At 38.0% G+C, this 17,179-nt stretch overlaps 3 non-coding genes across 3 annotated transcripts; all 3 read left to right on the forward strand.

Moving 5' to 3' along the window:
• The first annotated feature begins 6,431 nt into the window (after positions 1-6,431).
• TRNAD-GUC (transfer RNA aspartic acid (anticodon GUC)) lies at positions 6,432-6,503 on the forward strand. Its single transcript has one exon. It is a non-coding gene; the product is annotated as a tRNA-Asp (tRNA).
• A 4,157-nt stretch (positions 6,504-10,660) lies between these two features.
• TRNAD-GUC (transfer RNA aspartic acid (anticodon GUC)) lies at positions 10,661-10,732 on the forward strand. The gene has a single exon. It is a non-coding gene; the product is annotated as a tRNA-Asp (tRNA).
• A 1,326-nt stretch (positions 10,733-12,058) lies between these two features.
• Positions 12,059-12,130, forward strand: TRNAD-GUC (transfer RNA aspartic acid (anticodon GUC)). The gene has a single exon. It is a non-coding gene; the product is annotated as a tRNA-Asp (tRNA).
• The last annotated feature ends 5,049 nt before the right edge of the window (positions 12,131-17,179 follow it).

The following is a 17,179-nucleotide window of genomic DNA, read 5'->3' on the forward strand; positions in this document are numbered from 1 at the left end:
ACCTAGATGCGTCACTTTTTAAAAATAGCGTCAGGTATAATGCATGCAGAGGCGGTGTTTTCCCGCAAAAAGCTTTGTAATAGCGACGCAGTGAAATCTTTGAGATTTCTCTGCGTCAGTTTTCGGATGCTGTTGCGTCAAAATCTTGTGCCTGCTTTACAGCAGGTGTTAGACTGAGGCAAGACCTTTCACATGCTGCTTTCCCCATTTGAAAGGACACATTACTGGAGTTGCGTCACTTTTGTGACGCACTCCAGCAATGCGTTACTTGGAATGTCATAAGGAGTGCGCACAGAAAAGTGACGCATCGCACCAGTGGTGTAAAAAAATGTGCCTCGTTGCGTTATATTTAAAAAGTGATGTATCTAGGTAGATGGGTCACTTTTTAAAATCAAGCGCCACATTATATCTGCGTGAGGTATAATGCATGCAGAGGGGGTGTTCCCCCGCAAAAAGCTTTGTAATAGCGACGCAGTGAAATGTTTGAGATTTCACTGCGTCACTTTTAGGATGCTGTTGCATCCTTTAAACATAGTGCAACGAGGCACATTTTATTACACTGCTGGTGTGATGCGTCACTTTTCTGTCCACAGTCCTTATGACATTCCAGATGTGTCATATTTAATGTATGACGAATCATGTTGCAAGGAGTTACAGATACGTCAGTATTTCTGACATATCTGTAAACATAAAAGTGATGCGAGGCCGGCGCAAGATTTTGACGCAACAGCATCCTAAAAGTGACGCAGAGAAATCTCATAGATTTCAGTACGTCGTTATTACCAAGCTTTTTGCGAGGGATTGCCCCCTCTGCATACATTATACCTGATGCAGATACAATATGGCGCAGAGTTTTAAAAAGTGACCCATGTACCTAGATGCGTCACTTTTTAAAAAATAGTGTCAGGTATAATGCATGCAGAGGGGGTGTTCCTTGCAAAAAGCTTGGTAATAATGACGCAGTGCGTCACTTTTAGGATGCTGTTGCGCCAAAATCTTGCGCCTGCTTCACAGCAAACCTTTCACATGGTGCTTTTTCCATGTGAAAGGACACATTACTGGAGTTGCGTCACTTTTGTGACGCACTCCTGCAATGCGTTACTTTTGTGTTTACAGATATGTCAGAAATACTGACATATCTGTAACTCCTTGCGAATTGATTAGTCATATATTAAATATGACATATCTGGAATGTCATAAGGAGTGCGTCCAGAAAAGTGACGCATCGCTGTTTTCACGTAGCGATGCGTCACTTTTCAGAAATGAGGCCTCCAGTTTATTCACTGTGTCATAACTTTCTTTTCTAACACTCACCTTCTTTCATTCCTCCTACTTCACTTCCTTTCACCTCTCATACCTTTCTGTTCTTTCTTACTCATTCTCCTTTCAATTATCAATGCACTATATTTCACTTACTCTTCATTTTTTAAGATTATAGCTCTTTGATGAGAATTGGAGGTAGTTCTGAAAAGAACTTTTGGTTTTCTTCTTTTAACTGAACAGGAACAAAAACAGGGAATAGAAACTGCTCAACAGGAGCAAAAAGAAAAGAAAAAAATTAGGGGTGGGAAGGGCAGTGATGGTTCTCCAATGCCCGAACCATGAGCAGGACACTTTGCTCCCCATAGGTGAGGAGTTGATTGCAGTATCTGCATCTGACGACCCCATGGTTAAATGCAGGTTGAATGTTTGCTACCTGCCCCTGTGATTGTTCTCTTCCAGAAGAAGTTGCTCCTCCTGTTGATGTAGAGGCCCCATCTCTGGGAACCTCTTGTGCCAGAGCCCTGACACTTTCCCGGGCAAAATTCTGGGGGTGCCTCCTCTCCACATGGCGAATCATGGTGAAGTTGCCAAAAGAGTATTTTTTTTGGGGGTTACCCCGTGACAGGACCTGTTTGCAGATCCTGCACTCTACTTTTGGTGCATTCACCTTCTTCTGGTCTGCTGGAAACTTAAAAAATTTCCAGATGAAATGTTCTTTGACCTTCGGCTGAGGAGGCTCTTCATCAATGAAATCATTGGAGTCATCTTCACTGCTGGATGGTCTGGCAGCCATGATGAATCCAGGAATATGGAGCAGCAAAAAAGGCAGGTCTTTCAGTCACAAAAGTGAAAGAAGAAGTGAAGGAAATGGGTGGGGATTTCATTCATTGTAAAAAAAAACTGTTAGCAACCAATGAAAAGTGTTATTTTAGGGTCACATGACCCGACGCGTTTACGCTGCGCGCTCCGGAGCACTTCCGGTGCGTTTACGCAGCGCGATCGTAGGCGCTTCCGGGGCGCAAACGTGGCGCGATCGTAGGCGCTTTTGCGTGCGTTTATGCGCCGCGCACGTAGGCGCTTCCGAGGGCACTTACGTTGCGCGCCAAAGTGACGTCATCAATCTTTTATAGAAATGCATAATCATTTTCCTTATTAAAAAAAACAAATTTTATTTGTATGGTACGAAATGTTTTGCATTATTATTAACTTTTCATTCATATTTTTTTTCACGAACGACAGTTGCGCTCTGGGTGCGCTTTCAGATGAGCTCTCGGAAAAGCTTACCGGAGAGCTTAGCTGAAAGCTTCCCGGAGCGCGCACCCAGAGCGCAAAAGAAAAAAATTATATAAAAAAAATGAATACTTAAAAAAAAACAGCAAATTGTAAAAAAAAAAAAATGTTAGAAACTCGATATACAAAGGAATTAGCATTTAAAAAAACTATGAAATTCACTGAAAAAACCATAGGTTTCACACCAGTTATAGTTAGGAATTAGCATTTAAAAAACCTATGAAATTCACTGAAAAAACCATAGGTTTCACACCAGTTATAGTTAGGAATTAGCATTTAAAAAACCTATTAAATTCACTGAAAAAACCATAGGTTTCACATCAGTTATAGTTAGCTGGAAATTTTACTGATATAAAACCATTGAAATTCCCACGTTATAGTTAGATGGACTCACTATAACTTGCGCGTGCAATGCACTGCTGATGATGTCTTATTAAGCCAGTTAACCAATCAATTTTTAAAAACCATCCATTTAGACACTTAAGTAAACATTTATTCTTCCATCAACTTTTACATATACATATATAAAATATATTTATTTTTCAGAAAGACACACATTCACTGGATGGTGTCATCAGTGATGTCATGAGTGATGTCACTGACCATGTCATGAGTGATGTAATATGTGATGTCATCAGCAGTGCATTGCACGCGCAAGTTATAGTGAGTCCATCTAACTATAACGTGGGAATTTCAATGGTTTTATATCAGTAAAATTTCCAGCTAACTATAACTGATGTGAAACCTATGGTTTTTTCAGTGAATATATATATATATATAAATATATATATTGATGAATAGAAAGATAGCTAGATAGAAAGATCGATAGATATTTATTTCAATGAATATAATTTCTTCATAAAACTGATTGTTTTTGGCTAGGAATTTCTGTATTGTAATAATTTAGGAAAAAAGATTACTTGTCCTAACCAAAAGCAGCAATTCTGCCTATTACAATACTGAGAATTGATCGAGGGCATGCCTTAACCCCAGGGAGGTGAGCACTGTTTAACTGAAGCCAATAAGTCCTCGTTAGTATAGTGGTCAGTATCCCCGCCTGTCACGCCAGAGACCGGGGTTCAATTCCCCGACGGGGAGGCGATTCCTTTTATTCACACAATTAAATAAAATGATGTACTTTCTAACATTGTAAAATATATCTGTCATTATCCTTGCCTATTCCGATTGAGAAAAAAGGTTGAATTCACTGATGGCCAAAATGCTTACTGATGTGTTAACTGAAATTCAGAATATGATCTGAATATTTCAGCATGCACAGGCGTACCATCAAAACCAATTTACGTCTACAATCTGTTGGAAAATGAGATGAAGCAGTCGTGAATCCTAGGCTGCTGTTCCACTCGATTGGCACGATTTACAAGGAGAATGACTGCTTTTGGTTAGTAGTGACCCGTGGTGGCTAATAGTTTTAAGCTGTAAATGGTAAAGTGAGCTGATTATATATATATATATATATATATATATATATATATATATATATACTGATGAATAGAAAGATAGCTAGATAGAAAGATCGATAGATATTTATTTCAATGAATATAATTTCTTCCTAAAACTGATTGTTTTTGGCTAGGAATTTCTGTATTGTAATAATTTAGGAAAAAAGATTACTTGTCCTAACCAAAAGCAGCAATTCTGCCTATTACAATACTGAGAATTGATCGAGGGCATGCCTTAACCCCAGGGAGGTGAGCACTGTTTAAGTGAAGCCAATAAGTCCTCGTTAGTATAGTGGTCAGTATCCCCGCCTGTCACGCCAGAGACCGGGGTTCAATTCCCCGACGGGGAGGCGATTCCTTTTATTCACACAATTAAATAAAATGATGTACTTTCTAACATTGTAAAATATATCTGTCATTATCCTTGCCTATTCAGATTGAGAAAAAAGGTTGAATTCACTGATGGCCAAAATGCTTACTGATGTGTTAACTGAAATTCAGAATATGATCTGAATATTTCAGCATGCACAGGCGTACCATCAAAACCAATTTACGTCTACAATCTGTTGGAAAATGAGATGAAGCAGTCGTGAATCCTAGGCTGCTGTTCCACTCGATTGGCACGATTTACAAGGAGAATGACTGCTTTTGGTTAGTAGTGACCCGTGGTGGCTAATAGTTTTAAGCTGTAAATGGTAAAGTGAGCTGATTATATATATATATATATATATATATATATATATATATATATATATATATATATATATATATAATATATATATTGATGAATAGAAAGATAGCTAGATAGAAAGATCGATAGATATTTATTTCAATGAATATAATTTCTTCATAAAACTGATTGTTTTTGGCTAGGAATTTCTGTATTGTAATAATTTAGGAAAAAAGATTACTTGTCCTAACCAAAAGCAGCAATTCTGCCTATTACAATACTGAGAATTGATTGAGGGCATGCCTTAACCCCAGGGAGGTGAGCACTGTTTAACTGAAGCCAATAAGTCCTCGTTAGTATAGTGGTCAGTATCCCCGCCTGTCACGCCAGAGACCGGGGTTCAATTCCCCGACGGGGAGGCGATTCCTTTTATTCACACAATTAAATAAAATGATGTACTTTCTAACATTGTAAAATATATCTGTCATTATCCTTGCCTATTCCGATTGAGAAAAAAGGTTGAATTCACTGATGGCCAAAATGCTTACTGATGTGTTAACTGAAATTCAGAATATGATCTGAATATTTCAGCATGCACAGGCGTACCATCAAAACCAATTTACGTCTACAATCTGTTGGAAAATGAGATGAAGCAGTGGTGAATCCTAGGCTGCTGTTCCACTCGATTGGCACGATTTACAAGTAGAATGACTGCTTTTGGTTAGTAGTGACCCCTGGTGGCTAATAGTTATAAGCTGCAAATGGTAAAGTGAGCTGATTATATATATATATATATATATATATATAAATATATATATTGATGAATAGAAAGATAGCTAGATAGAAAGATCGATAGATATTTATTTCAATGAATATAATTTCTTCATAAAACTGATTGTTTTTGGCTAGGAATTTCTGTATTGTAATAATTTAGGAAAAAAGATTACTTGTCCTAACCAAAAGCAGCAATTCTGCCTATTACAATACTGAGAATTGATCGAGGGCATGCCTTAACCCCAGGGAGGTGAGCACTGTTTAACTGAAGCCAATAAGTCCTCGTTAGTATAGTGGTCAGTATCCCCGCCTGTCACGCCAGAGACCGGGGTTCAATTCCCCGACGGGGAGGCGATTCCTTTTATTCACACAATTAAATAAAATGATGTACTTTCTAACATTGTAAAATATATCTGTCATTATCCTTGCCTATTCCGATTGAGAAAAAAGGTTGAATTCACTGATGGCCAAAATGCTTACTGATGTGTTAACTGAAATTCAGAATATGCTCTGAATATTTCAGCATGCACAGGCGTACCATCAAAACCAATTTACGTCTACAATCTGTTGGAAAATGAGATGAAGCAGTGGTGAATCCTAGGCTGCTGTTCCACTCAATTGGCACGATTTACAAGTAGAATGACTGCTTTTGGTTAGTAGTGACCCCTGGTGGCTAATAGTTATAAGCTGCAAATGGTAAAGTGAGCTGATTATATATATATATATATAAATATATATATTGATGAATAGAAAGATAGCTAGATAGACAGATCGATAGATATTTATTTCAATGAAATAATTTCTTCATAAAACTAATTGTTTTTGGCTAGGAATTTCTGTATTGTAATAATTTAGGAAAAAAGTTTACTTGTCCTAACCAAAAGCAGCAATTCTGCCTATTACAATACTGAGAATTGATCGAGGGCATGCCTTAACCCCAGGGAGGTGAGCACTGTTTAACTGAAGCCAATAAGTCCTCGTTAGTATAGTGGTCAGTATCCCCGCCTGTCACGCGGGAGACCGGGGTTCAATTCCCCGACGGGGAGGCGATTCCTTTTATTCACACAATTAAATAAAATGATGTACTTTCTAACATTGTAAAATATATCTGTCATTATCCTTGCCTATTCCGATTGAGAAAAAAGGTTGAATTCACTGATGGCCAAAATGCTTACTGATGTGTTAACTGAAATTCAGAATATGATCTGAATATTTCAGCATGCACAGGCGTACCATCAAAACCAATTTACGTCTACAATCTGTTGGAAAATGAGATGAAGCAGTCGTGAATCCTAGGCTGCTGTTCCACTCGATTGGCACGATTTACAAGGAGAATGACTGCTTTTGGTTAGTAGTGACCCGTGGTGGCTAATAGTTTTAAGCTGTAAATGGTAAAGTGAGCTGATTATATATATATATATATATATATATATATATATATATATATATATAAATATATATACTGATGAATAGAAAGATAGCTAGATAGAAAGATCGATAGATATTTATTTCAATGAATATAATTTCTTCCTAAAACTGATTGTTTTTGGCTAGGAATTTCTGTATTGTAATAATTTAGGAAAAAAGATTACTTGTCCTAACCAAAAGCAGCAATTCTGCCTATTACAATACTGAGAATTGATCGAGGGCATGCCTTAACCCCAGGGAGGTGAGCACTGTTTAACTTAAGCCAATAAGTCCTCGTTAGTATAGTGGTCAATATCCCCGCCTGTCACGCCAGAGACCGGGGTTCAATTCCCCGACGGGGAGGCGATTCCTTTTATTCACACAATTAAATAAAATGATGTACTTTCTAACATTGTAAAATATATCTGTCATTATCCTTGCCTATTCCGATTGAGAAAAAAGGTTGAATTCACTGATGGCCAAAATGCTTACTGATGTGTTAACTGAAATTCAGAATATGATCTGAATATTTCAGCATGCACAGGCGTACCATCAAAACCAATTTACGTCTACAATCTGTTGGAAAATGAGATGAAGCAGTCGTGAATCCTAGGCTGCTGTTCCACTCGATTGGCACGATTTACAAGGAGAATGAGTGCTTTTGGTTAGTAGTGACCCGTGGTGGCTAAAAGTTATAAGCTGCAAATGGTAAAGTGAGCTGTTTATATATATATATATATATATATATATATATATATATATTGATGAATAGAAAGATAGCTAGATAGACAGATCGATAGATATTTATTTCAATGAAATAATTTCTTCATAAAACTGATTGTTTTTGGCTAGGAATTTCTGTATTGTAATAATTTAGGAAAAAAGATTACTTGTCCTAACCAAAAGCAGCAATTGTGCCTATTACAATACTGAGAATTGATCGAGGGCATGCCTTAACCCCAGGGAGGTGAGCACTGTTTAACTGAAGCCAATAAGTCCTCGTTAGTATAGTGGTCAGTATCCCCGCCTGTCACGCCAGAGACCGGGGTTCAATTCCCCGACGGGGAGGCGATTACTTTTATTCACACAATTAAATAAAATGATGTACTTTCTAACATTGTAAAATATATCTGTCATTATCCTTGCCTATTCCGATTAAGAAAAAAGGTTGAATTCACTGATGGCCAAAATGCTTACTGATGTGTTAACTGAAATTCAGAATATGATCTGAATATTTCAGCATGCACAGGCGTACCATCAAAACCAATTTACGTCTACAATCTGTTGGAAAATGAGATGAAGCAGTCGTGAATCCTAGTCTGCTGTTCCACTCGATTGGCACGATTTACAAGGAGAATGACTGCTTTTGGTTAGTAGTGACCCGTGGTGGCTAATAGTTTTAAGCTGTAAATGGTAAAGTGAGCTGATTATATATACATATATATATATATAAATATATATATTGATGAATAGAAAGATAGCTAGATAGAAAGATCGATAGATATTTATTTCAATGAATATAATTTCTTCATAAAACTGATTGTTTTTGGCTAGGAATTTCTGTATTGTAATAATTTAGGAAAAAAATGTACTTGTCCTAACCAAAAGCAGCAATTCTGCCTATTACAATACTGAGAATTGATCGAGGGCATGCCTTAACCCCAGGAAGGTGAGCCCTGTTTAACTGAAGCCAATAAGTCCTCGTTAGTATAGTGGTCAGTATCCCCACCTGTCACGCCAGAGACCGGGGTTCAATTCCCCGACGGGGAGGCGATTCCTTTTATTCACACAATTAAATAAAATGATGTACTTTCTAACATTGTAAAATATATCTGTCATTATCCTTGCCTATTCCGATTGAGAAAAAAGGTTGAAGTCACTGATGGCCAAAATGCTTACTGATGTGTTAACTGAAATTCAGAATATGCTCTGAATATTTCAGCATGCACAGGCGTACCATCAAAACCAATTTACGTCTACAATCTGTTGGAAAATGAGATGAAGCAGTGGTGAATCCTAGGCTGCTGTTCCACTCGATTGGCACGATTTACAAGTAGAATGACTGCTTTTGGTTAGTAGTGACCCCTGGTGGCTAATAGTTATAAGCTGCAAATGGTAAAGTGAGCTGATTATATATATATATATATATATATAAATATATATATTGATGAATAGAAAGATAGCTAGATAGAAAGATCGATAGATATTTATTTCAATGAATATAATTTCTTCATAAAACTGATTGTTTTTGGCTAGGAATTTCTGTATTGTAATAATTTAGGAAAAAAGATTACTTGTCCTAACCAAAAGCAGCAATTCTGCCTATTACAATACTGAGAATTGATCGAGGGCATGCCTTAACCCCAGGAAGGTGAGCACTGTTTAACTGAAGCCAATAAGTCCTCGTTAGTATAGTGGTCAGTATCCCCGCCTGTCACGCCAGAGACCGGGGTTCAATTCCCCGACGGGGAGGCGATTCCTTTTATTCACACAATTAAATAAAATGATGTACTTTCTAACATTGTAAAATACATCTGTCATTATCCTTGCCTATTCCGATTGAGAAAAAAGGTTGAATTCACTGATGGCCAAAATGCTTACTGATGTGTTAACTGAAATTCAGAATATGATCTGAATATTTCAGCATGCACAGGCGTACCATCAAAACCAATTTACGTCTACAATCTGTTGGAAAATGAGATGAAGCAGTGGTGAATCCTAGGCTGCTGTTCCACTCGATTGGCACGATTTACAAGTATAATGACTGCTTTTGGTTAGTAGTGACCCCTGGTGGCTAATAGTTATAAGCTGCAAATGGTAAAGTGAGCTGATTATATATATATATATATATAAATATATATATTGATGAATAGAAAGATAGCTAGATAGAAAGATCGATAGATATTTATTTCAATGAATATAATTTCTTCATAAAACTGATTGTTTTTGGCTAGGAATTTCTGTATTGTAATAATTTAGGAAAAAAGATTACTTGTCCTAACCAAAAGCAGCAATTCTGCCTATTACAATACTGAGAATTGATCGAGGGCATGCCTTAACCCCAGGGAGGTGAGCACTGTTTAACTGAAGCCAATAAGTCCTCGTTAGTATAGTGGTCAGTATCCCCGCCTGTCACGCCAGAGACTGGGGTTCAATTCCCCGACGGGGAGGCGATTCCTTTTATTCACACAATTAAATAAAATGATGTACTTTCTAACATTGTAAAATATATCTGTCATTATCCTTGCCTATTCCGATTGAGAAAAAAGGTTGAATTCACTGATGGCCAAGATGCTAACTGATGTGTTAACTGAAATTCAGAATATGCTCTGAATATTTCAGCATGCACAGGCGTACCATCACAACCAATTTACGTCTACAATCTGTTGGAAAATGAGATGAAGCAGTGGTGAATCCTAGGCTGCTGTTCCACTCGATTGGCACGATTTACAAGTAGAATGACTGCTTTTGGTTAGTAGTGACCCCTGGTGGCTAATAGTTATAAGCTGCAAATGGTAAAGTGAGCTGATTATATATATATATATATATAAATATATATATTGATGAATAGAAAGATAGCTAGATTGAAAGATCGATAGATATTTATTTCAATGAATATAATTTCTTCATAAAACTGATTGTTTTTGGCTAGGAATTTCTGTATTGTAATAATTTAGGAAAAAAGATTACTTGTCCTAACCAAAAGCAGCAATTCTGCCTAGTACAATACTGAGAATTGATCGAGGGCATGCCTTAACCCCAGGGAGGTGAGCACTGTTTAACTGAAGCCAATAAGTCCTCGTTAGTATAGTGGTCAGTATCCCCGCCTGTCACGCGGGAGACCGGGGTTCAATTCCCCGACGGGGAGGCGATTCCTTTTATTCACACAATTAAATAAAATGATGTACTTTCTAACATTGTAAAATATATCTGTCATTATCCTTGCCTATTACGATTGAGAAAAACGGTTGAATTCACTGATGGCCAAAATGCTTACTGATGTGTTAACTGAAATTCAGAATATGCTCTGAATATTTCAGCATGCACAGGCGTACCATCAAAACCAATTTACGTCTACAATCTGTTGGAAAATGAGATGAAGCAGTGGTGAATCCTAGGCTGCTGTTCCACTCGATTGGCACGATTTACAAGTAGAATGACTGCTTTTGGTTAGTAGTGACCCCTGGTGGCTAATAGTTATAAGCTGCAAATGGTAAAGTGAGCTGATTATATATATATATATATATATAAATATATATATTGATGAATAGAAAGATAGCTAGATAGAAAGATCGATAGATATTTATTTCAATGAATATAATTTCTTCATAAAACTGATTGTTTTTGGCTAGGAATTTCTGTATTGTAATAATTTAGGAAAAAAGATTACTTGTCCTAACCAAAAGCAGCAATTCTGCCTATTACAATACTGAGAATTGATCGAGGGCATGCCTTAACCCCAGGGAGGTGAGCACTGTTTAACTGAAGCCAATAAGTCCTCGTTAGTATAGTGGTCAGTATCCCCGCCTGTCACGCCAGAGACCGGGGTTCAATTCCCCGACGGGGAGGCGATTCCTTTTATTCACACAATTAAATAAAATGATGTACTTTCTAACATTGTAAAATATATCTGTCATTATCCTTGCCTATTCCGATTGAGAAAAAAGGTTGAATTCACTGATGGCCAAAATGCTAACTGATGTGTTAACTGAAATTCAGAATATGCTCTGAATATTTCAGCATGCACAGGCGTACCATCACAACCAATTTACGTCTACAATCTGTTGGAAAATGAGATGAAGCAGTGGTGAATCCTAGGCTGCTGTTCCACTCGATTGGCACGATTTACAAGTAGAATGACTGCTTTTGGTTAGTAGTGACCCCTGGTGGCTAATAGTTATAAGCTGCAAATGGTAAAGTGAGCTGATTATATATATATATATATATAAATATATATATTGATGAATAGAAAGATAGCTAGATTGAAAGATCGATAGATATTTATTTCAATGAATATAATTTCTTCATAAAACTGATTGTTTTTGGCTAGGAATTTCTGTATTGTAATAATTTAGGAAAAAAGATTACTTGTCCTAACCAAAAGCAGCAATTCTGCCTAGTACAATACTGAGAATTGATCGAGGGCATGCCTTAACCCCAGGGAGGTGAGCACTGTTTAACTGAAGCCAATAAGTCCTCGTTAGTATAGTGGTCAGTATCCCCGCCTGTCACGCGGGAGACCGGGGTTCAATTCCCCGACGGGGAGGCGATTCCTTTTATTCACACAATTAAATAAAATGATGTACTTTCTAACATTGTAAAATATATCTGTCATTATCCTTGCCTATTCCGATTGAGAAAAAAGGTTGAATTCACTGATGGCCAAAATGCTTACTGATGTGTTAACTGAAATTCAGAATATGCTCTGAATATTTCAGCATGCACAGGCGTACCATCAAAACCAATTTACGTCTACAATCTGTTGGAAAATGAGATGAAGCAGTGGTGAATCCTAGGCTGCTGTTCCACTCGATTGGCACGATTTACAAGGAGAATGACTGCTTTTGGTTAGTAGTGACCCGTGGTGGCTAATAGTTTTAAGCTGTAAATGGTAAAGTGAGCTGATTATATATATATATATATATATATAAATATATATATATTGATGAATAGAAAGATAGCTAGATAGAAAGATCGATAGATATTTATTTCAATGAATATAATTTCTTCATAAAACTGATTGTTTTTGGCTAGGAATTTCTGTATTGTAATAATTTAGGAAAAAAGATTACTTGTCCTAACCAAAAGCAGCAATTCTGCCTATTACAATACTGAGAATTGATCGAGAGCATGCCTTAACCCCAGGGAGGTGAGCACTGTTTAACTGAAGCCAATAAGTCCTCGTTAGTATAGTGGTCAGTATCCCCGCCTGTCACGCCAGAGACCGGGGTTCAATTCCCCGACGGGGAGGCGATTCCTTTTATTCACACAATTAAATAAAATGATGTACTTTCTAACATTGTAAAATATATCTGTCATTATCCTTGCCTATTCCGATTGAGAAAAAAGGTTGAATTCACTGATGGCCAAAATGCTTACTGATGTGTTAACTGAAATTCAGAATATGCTCTGAATATTTCAGCATGCACAGGCGTACCATCAAAACCAATTTACGTCTACAATCTGTTGGAAAATGAGATGAAGCAGTGGTGAATCCTAGGCTGCTGTTCCACTCGATTGGCACGATTTACAAGTAGAATGACTGCTTTTGGTTAGTAGTGACCCCTGGTGGCTAATAGTTATAAGCTGCAAATGGTAAAGTGAGCTGATTATATATATATATATATATATAAATATATATATTGATGAATAGAAAGATAGCTAGATAGAAAGATCGATAGATATTTATTTCAATGAATATAATTTCTTCATAAAACTGATTGTTTTTGGCTAGGAATTTCTGTATTGTAATAATTTAGGAAAAAAGATTACTTGTCCTAACCAAAAGCAGCAATTCTGCCTATTACAATACTGAGAATTGATCGAGGGCATGCCTTAACCCCAGGGAGGTGAGCACTGTTTAACTGAAGCCAATAAGTCCTCGTTAGTATAGTGGTCAGTATCCCCGCCTGTCACGCCAGAGACCGGGGTTCAATTCCCCGACGGGGAGGCGATTCCTTTTATTCACACAATTAAATAAAATGATGTACTTTCTAACATTGTAAAATATATCTGTCATTATCCTTGCCTATTCCGATTGAGAAAAAAGGTTGAATTCACTGATGGCCAAAATGCTTACTGATGTGTTAACTGAAATTCAGAATATGATCTGAATATTTCAGCATGCACAGGCGTACCATCAAAACCAATTTACGTCTACAATCTGTTGGAAAATGAGATGAAGCAGTCGTGAATCCTAGGCTGCTGTTCCACTCGATTGGCACGATTTACAAGGAGAATGACTGCTTTTGGTTAGTAGTGACCCGTGGTGGCTAATAGTTTTAAGCTGTAAATGGTAAAGTGAGCTGATTATATATATATATATATATATATATATATATATATATATATATATATAAATATATATATTGATGAATAGAAAGATAGCTAGATAGAAAGATCGATAGATATTTATTTCAATGAATATAATTTCTTCATAAAACTGATTGTTTTTGGCTAGGAATTTCTGTATTGTAATAATTTAGGAAAAAAGATTACTTGTCCTAACCAAAAGCAGCAATTCTGCCTATTACAATACTGAGAATTGATCGAGAGCATGCCTTAACCCCAGGGAGGTGAGCACTGTTTAACTGAAGCCAATAAGTCCTCGTTAGTATAGTGGTCAGTATCCCCGCCTGTCACGCCAGAGACCGGGGTTCAATTCCCCGACGGGGAGGCGATTCCTTTTATTCACACAATTAAATAAAATGATGTACTTTCTAACATTGTAAAATATATCTGTCATTATCCTTGCCTATTCCGATTGAGAAAAAAGGTTGAATTCACTGATGGCCAAAATGCTTACTGATGTGTTAACTGAAATTCAGAATATGCTCTGAATATTTCAGCATGCACAGGCGTACCATCACAACCAATTTACGTCTACAATCTGTTGGAAAATGAGATGAAGCAGTGGTGAATCCTAGGCTGCTGTTCCACTCGATTGGCACGATTTACAAGTAGAATGACTGCTTTTGGTTAGTAGTGACCCCTGGTGGCTAATAGTTATAAGCTGCAAATGGTAAAGTGAGCTGATTATATATATTACCTACTGGCGGTCGCCAGTAGGTAGTTATAGTTAGGATTTTTTTCAATGTTAAATCTCAAAATTCTATTTGGAATAACTTTGGCACCGGTTGACGAATCTGCCTGAAAATTTCCTGAAAATGGCCTCGCGGAGCTCCGGTCCTTCCCTGAAAGTTTGGGGGGGATACGTCATGCGGGGGCCGAGATAAAAGGGGGGTCCCAAAACGCATTTTCCCCATGTTAATTTCCATAGGGCGGTCAATTTCACTTTTAGCCCGAACGGCTGAATGGATTTACACCAAACTTGGCAAAATTGTAGGGACTGGTAGCCCGATGTGCCTTTGCTATGTCTCAAGATATGTGCTCCAGTGGATTTTGAGTAATTAAGGTTCAAAAAAATATATATATCTATAGGCGCTCTCCGGTGCGCGCACTTGAGTGCGCTCCCGGCGCGACACGCGACTTGCGCGCAGAAAGCTGATTGGCTCTTGGGTGTCTGTAAACATTCTAAACAGTCTGGAGCGGCCGCCATCTTGTGTCTCGGTAAAATCGAGACACAAGGGGTTTGAAAAAAAAAGGGGCAAATGACCATAAGGGGGAAGAGTAGACCCCCTCTGACCCCCTAGGTTTGATGTAGGGACTAAAATAGGGTCCTGCAGGGCATTAAAAAATTTTTTTCGTTTTGCGTGGGGGAAGCGCATGGTACGCGCACCGGCGAAGCACGGGGAAAATCCAGGACCATATTTATGAAGGCCTTGCGCTGTTAGTTTTGCGCCTCCTGTGCGTCAATTTTTGTGACGCACCAGCGGTGTAAAAAAATGCGCATTGTTATGCAATATTTAAAAAGTGACGCATCTATCAAGATGCGTCACTTTTTAAATATAGTGCAACGAGGTACATTTTATTACACTGCTGGTGTTATGCGTCACTTTTCTGTGCGCACTCCTTATGACATTCTAGATGTGTCATATTTAATGTATGACGAATCATGTTGCAAGGAGTTACAGATACGTCAGTATTTCTGACATATCTGTAAACATAAAAGTGATGCGAGGCAGGTGCAAGATTTTGACGCAACAGCATCCTAAAAGTGACGCAGAGAAATCTTATAGATTTCAGTACGTCGTTATTACCAAGCTTTTTGCGGGGGAATGCCCCCTTTGCATACATTATACCTGACGCAGAAATAATGTGGCGCAGAGTTTTAAAAAGTGACCCATGTACCTAGATGCGTCACTTTTTAAAAATAGCGTCAGGTATAATGCATGCAGAGGCGGTGTTTTCCCGCAAAAAGCTTTGTAATAGCGACGCAGTGAAATCTTTGAGATTTCTCTGCGTCAGTTTTCGGATGCTGTTGCGTCAAAATCTTGTGCCTGCTTTACAGCAGGTGTTAGACTGAGGCAAGACCTTTCACATGCTGCTTTCCCCATTTGAAAGGACACATTACTGGAGTTGCGTCACTTTTGTGACGCACTCCAGCAATGCGTTACTTGGAATGTCATAAGGAGTGCGCACAGAAAAGTGACGCATCGCACCAGTGGTGTAAAAAAATGTGCCTCGTTGCGTTATATTTAAAAAGTGATGTATCTAGGTAGATGGGTCACTTTTTAAAATCAAGCGCCACATTATATCTGCGTGAGGTATAATGCATGCAGAGGGGGTGTTCCCCCGCAAAAAGCTTTGTAATAGCGACGCAGTGAAATGTTTGAGATTTCACTGCGTCACTTTTAGGATGCTGTTGCATCCTTTAAACATAGTGCAACGAGGCACATTTTATTACACTGCTGGTGTGATGCGTCACTTTTCTGTCCACAGTCCTTATGACATTCCAGATGTGTCATATTTAATGTATGACGAATCATGTTGCAAGGAGTTACAGATACGTCAGTATTTCTGACATATCTGTAAACATAAAAGTGATGCGAGGCCGGCGCAAGATTTTGACGCAACAGCATCCTAAAAGTGACGCAGAGAAATCTCATAGATTTCAGTACGTCGTTATTACCAAGCTTTTTGCGAGGGATTGCCCCCTCTGCATACATTATACCTGATGCAGATACAATATGGCGCAGAGTTTTAAAAAGTGACCCATGTACCTAGATGCGTCACTTTTTAAAAAATAGTGTCAGGTATAATGCATGCAGAGGGGGTGTTCCTTGCAAAAAGCTTGGTAATAATGACGCAGTGCGTCACTTTTAGGATGCTGTTGCGCCAAAATCTTGCGCCTGCTTCACAGCAAACCTTTCACATGGTGCTTTTTCCATGTGAAAGGACACATTACTGGAGTTGCGTCACTTTTGTGACGCACTCCTGCAATGCGTTACTTTTGTGTTTACAGATATGTCAGAAATACTGACATATCTGTAACTCCTTGCGAATTGATTAGTCATATATTAAATATGACATATCTGGAATGTCATAAGGAGTGCGTCCAGAAAAGTGACGCATCGCTGTTTTCACGTAGCGATGCGTCACTTTTCAGAAATGAGGCCTCCAGTTTATTCACTGTGTCATAACTTTCTTTTCTAACACTCACCTTCTTTCATTCCTCCTACTTCACTTCCTTTCA

Source organism: Lissotriton vulgaris, chromosome 1_1, assembly GCF_964263255.1.
Source record: "Lissotriton vulgaris chromosome 1_1, aLisVul1.2, whole genome shotgun sequence".
NCBI classification, from domain to species: domain Eukaryota; kingdom Metazoa; phylum Chordata; class Amphibia; order Caudata; family Salamandridae; genus Lissotriton; species Lissotriton vulgaris.